This window comes from Rhinolophus sinicus, linkage group LG07 (genome assembly GCF_036562045.2).
Source record: "Rhinolophus sinicus isolate RSC01 linkage group LG07, ASM3656204v1, whole genome shotgun sequence".
NCBI classification, from domain to species: Eukaryota; Metazoa; Chordata; class Mammalia; order Chiroptera; family Rhinolophidae; genus Rhinolophus; species Rhinolophus sinicus.
The window spans coordinates 112632324-112637581 of NC_133757.1; positions in this window are offsets into that span (position 1 = coordinate 112632324).

The window sequence follows — 5258 nt, forward strand, 5'->3', positions numbered from 1 at the left end:
CACTTCCAACATAACCTCAGTTGGCCTTTGCTCCTTCCCCCGCTGTCTGGGTCACATTCACTCTAGGACTGCAATCCTTGACCTTTAGCCAAATCCTCTCTGCCAGGCAGGACACACGACTCTGAAATTTCCATATGTCTGGGAGATTGTGAAGGGGAGGGTTATGGAAGGAGCGGGTCCTGGACCTGGGCTGTGACCTCTAGCCCGGCAACGATGTCCCCATGTCCTCATCTGAACAGAGCCCCCACCCCCACACACGTACCAGGAGCCTCAAGGCTTTTTCTCAGCAGGAATGTCCCCATATTACCCGTCTGGTCCTGCTGCCCACTCTCAATAAAGGGGTCTGGGACCCAGCCCTGCTTCTCCTACGTAGCAACTGTATCCCAGGGTGGGTCACGGAGTCCGAGACTCAGGAGCTCAGAGGGTGAGAGGCCTTTCACATCTTTTAGTAGAACCTTCAGTAAAACCTTTGGTTCCCTACAACAACCTGCAAAGCTGTCATCCAAACTGTATTAATGAAAAATGTAACTGTAACGATGCTTCTCCTGCCCTTTTAGGTGCCACTCTGTAGCTATTGTGCCAACACTCCATAGCCATGGTGTTATTTAATTATCTCCTCACAGCATTGCGATAATTCTGATTACCTCCCCATTTCACACACAGGGAAACACAAGTGTAAAGAGATTAAATAAGATGCCCGAGGTCACATAGGTAGTAAATGACAGATCCAAATCCAGGTCCTTCTGACAATAAATCTGGTGCTCTGAATTAATATTATACCAAAGTACCTGAAATACCTTCAGCAATAAAGAACTCATTCCAAAAATAGCATCCCATCCCATCTCTGATCACACTCACCAGTAGAACATTTTTTACCCTTATCTAAAATCTGTCACTTACACTTTCCACTCCTTGGCACTAATTATTTTCCTTAGTTATCTGCAGAACGAATCTAACCTTTCCACTGGATATGCTTTCAAGTATCTGAGGAGAGGAATGGCCTGTTCTCAGTATCTTTTCTTCATTCACTGATCCCTCCACTGGGCTTCGAGCTCTACAAATCTCATTTTCTAAATCTCAGATATTATGTTCCCCACCTCTTCTACCAGGGCCTACTGAAGATGACATAAAGTGATTTTTAAAGTAAAAGTCTTAGAATGTTTAGTCTTTTCTTTGTAAGTCCCCTAGTGATGCATACAAACCAAGTAAAGGATATATTTCACGTGATTTTTTGGTATGACTTCTAGAAAAAAATCTACGCATATACCTAGCCATCATATACCTTCAAAACACAGGGGAGCATCGTGTCATAAATCTACAGGGAAGGCAATTTGGGTATCTTAGAGTGATTGAGCGTTTGGGGGTCAGACAGATCTGAAGAGCACCATCCCCAGAAGTCACTTCACTCTTTGGAGCCTCTGAGTTTGCTCATCCATGAAGTAACAGTCGTATAAACCTCAGGGGTCTGCAATGAGGACAAAATGTGTTACACTGTGTAAAGTGCTTCGAACAGAGTCTAGCACTTGTTAAATGCTATGTACGTATCACGTGCATGAAGTGGATACCTCTTCCATGGGGTTCTGAGGATGATGTATGCCAGTGCTAAGTGCCAAGAGTCATCTGCCAATAAAAAGAAGCTAATGACGCAGGAATAGTCACCGTAAAAGTGAAGAAGTTCAGGTTCAGAGAGGTAAAGTAATCTGTCCGTGCTCACCCCGCTGGCTTCTTAATCACTGTGCTACAGCCCCTTCATCAGGACGGAAGTGGAGTATTTCCTCCTTAACACAGCTTGACAGTCTCTCTTTGGGCTGGGCGGGAGGGAGAAAACCCCATCCTGTCCTGCCCCCACTCTCTCCCTATTCCTCAGGGCAGTCTTCTTTCCCACTGACATATCAGTGCACCTCTGTACACATCTGTGTACCACTAACACACACAAACCCACACATGCCGTCTCAGTCCCAACTGAGGTTAGTACCCCCACCAACTTGCTGTTTTAAATAGTAAGCTGTAATAAGCATCATCTTATATATGACTTTTTCACATTTTGACTAATTATTTTAGGGTAGATATCCAGAAATAGAATTACTGGATCAAAGGATATGGATGTTTTTTCTTGGCTCAACGCCAAACTGTTTTCTAAAAGAATCATGCAAATTTATAATGCTACCATTAGTATAGCATTGATATTGTAATTCTACTTTCATGTTCATAATTTGTAATTGTAGCAGTCATTATTTATATTCATAGTATTAAATTTAAAATGTATATGTAAATATTCTAATAATTATAATTTTGGTAGGGGCAAGGTATTAATTTACAAGATGAAAGAGGTACATTTCCTTGTCAATGATATTAAATCCATCCCCCCTAATTTTAAAGTTTGCATTTCTTCTTTTATAAGTGCTCTTTGTGTCATTTGCACATTTATCTATAAAACTACACTATGATTTTTCCCTACTGATGGTTAATGAGAGAATTATGGGTGAGTGTAGAACATTCTCCAAATGCATGCATTGTTTTCCTATTTACGATGAAGACATTTACTTCGGTGACTCCAACAGTTTGAGCAAGTGCAGTTGTAAACGTTGTCCTAGATTTTAAAAGAGGAAAATAGAAATCTAGCACAGTAGGAACTTGCTGCCACTCCTGAGCTACATCACCCAGGTCCGTTACCCTTACCCACACTGACCTATTCTTCACCACCTCACTTCTTTGTGCCAGAAGGGCAGAAATCTGAGCCTTTGGGGATTCCACCCCCTCCCCTACTGTTCTCTCCAACCTGGGGAAAACTTTCTCCTACTTCTCAGAAGGGGTGAGCTGGCCTGTTCCTTGGAATCAGAACCATTTTCAGAATCTTGAACTCCTGTGAACTCACAGGCAGCTTTTGACTTCTGCTTCTTCTTGGACCCCTAGAATTGGCATTGAGCCCAGCAAGTCTCAGGTGCTTGGTCCCCAATGAACTGCACTATCTCCTAGAGAAGATTCTAACTGACCACGTCTGTTAGTATCCCTGAGGCTTTTGCTGTCATTCTTCCTTCCGGTCTCAAATAAATCCGCCTCTTCATCTCGTTACAGGTCCCCTCTCCTTACCTGTCCTTATTGGTTTTGGACTACGACTTTTCCTATTTCTAACAGATCTTTTTCTCATATCCCCTCTGCTTCTAATAGCTTTCATTCCACCCTCTCCTCTAATTTGCCAAACTTTGCCTTTTTAAAACATGCAAACGTGTGCCTATGGAAAACAACAACTCTGTCTTCAAAAATGTAGTGTGATTTCTTTTTATAGTCCAAATACAAAAGTCCTACATCCGCCCACTGCTCTGACTCCGTTATGAAGGTGGTGTTAGAAGGAAGGACAAAGAGAGTGCCTGCCACTGCCAGCTTCTCCAAAAAGTCAAGGTGGTGTTCCAGCTTAAAAGAACAACCATTTCATTATAGCTCACAATTTTATGGGTCAGGAATTGGGGCAGGGCTCAGCTGGATGATTCTTCCGTCCTCCTGACATTGACGGAGATTACTTGGTGGTAGTCAACTGGCAGCTGGGTTTATGCAAACAGCCCCAAACAGCTGCACTCTCATGTCTGGTGCCTTGATGGGAAGTCTGGGAGTACCTACATCAGGCCTCTCCAGTATGACAGCCTTCAGAGAAGTTACATTTCTTACATGGTGGCCCAGGGCTCCACATGTTCCAGGTAATAGAAGCTGAGAGGACTTTTATGATCTAGCCTCAGAAACCACATAGCATCAGTTCTGTCTTATTATATTGGTCAAAGTATTCACAAGCCGGCCCAAATGTAAGGGGGTGAAATACAGACTCACACCCTCTGATAGGAGGGATTTGGGATTATGCTTTAAAACCACTACAGAGGGAACCACTGTGAAGGAGGGTTTGGTTGTGGTTTGCGGCTTAACCAGTTGATAGCAGAAGCTCACCAGAGTTAGCAAGGAATAATGACCCCTCTTGTACATTTAGTCCTACTAAATGGAACATTCTCAGTCTCTGCTCAGCCATCAGCCTCTCAACGTAATAATTCCACCACTGTTGCTCTCCCTAAGATCACCAACAATGTTAGAGCCAAATCCAAAAGGCTTTTCTTTGTTTTTGTCCCCTTTTGACACTTCTTCCAAACTTCACACTAGTCAATCCTTTCTTAATAATGTTCTCAAATACCATCGCTCTATGGCCATATATGCTGTTTCTTTTCCTACCTTTACCTCTGGCAAGGCCATCCTTCCCAGACCATGACTTCGGGTACCCCTATGGCTTGGCCCTTGACCCCTTTTCTTGTTCCATTGTAGTCACTCCCACGTAAAGTGTACCCTCTTTCATCACATCCACATGGTTGTCAACCAAATTCCTCCCAGCTCTGATTTCTTGCTCTCTTAACATGCTATACGCAGTTTCCTATGGGGTCGCTGTACCTATCAGAAACACCCTTCTCTTCAATAATTCCAAGACTTCAAAAGCTCCTCTCATGTCCTTGGCTCTAAAATCACCTCCTCCTTCCAACTGCCTCATGACAATCAGTTGACACCATTGCGGAGCCCACTGCCCAAGTCATCTCTGAAAAGTCATTGACTCCGTATCCAGCCATTCACAAAGCAGTACTGTCTACAGAGTAAATGTGACATTTATGTGACAGCGCTTGACGATCTGTAAAGTACTGCGCAGGCGTGAGGTGATAACATGAGTCCACATTCAGAATAGACATTCAGGGTCTGCTCTCAATGAGCCTCACGGGGCTTCTGCAGCTTCATCTCTTACCAGCTTCTCACCCTGCCTCTCTTCTCCTTTCCCACCCTCCAGTTTCCCAGTCAGGCCAACAGAATGCGTTGCCATCTGCTCACACTGCTTTCCCCAACACCTCTGCCGTTCCGCAGGCCACTTACTTGCCTGAAGTGCTCCTTATTTCAACAGGTGCTTGCAGAGAAAAGCCACAGGCTCCTCCTCCTGCATCAGAGTCCATCTGACCTTTGACCCTTTGATGTTGACTCCTCAGCGCTCCTCAAGCCTGACTTCCCTTGGAAGCCCCTCAGGACTGGTTTCTTGCACAGGACACACAACCTGTTCTTAGAGAGGATTTGGAAATTAATCTCTAGGGACTTCAGATCTTCTTCTCCCTGCTCCTGGACCAAAAGAATAAAAGAACACTCAAAATAAATCTGTGCGGAAGGACAGAAGAGGGAAAAGCTCCTCCCCCCACAACAAACACACGTTACAATGTTTCTCGCTACAGGTAAATTAGCAGCCGGATTCC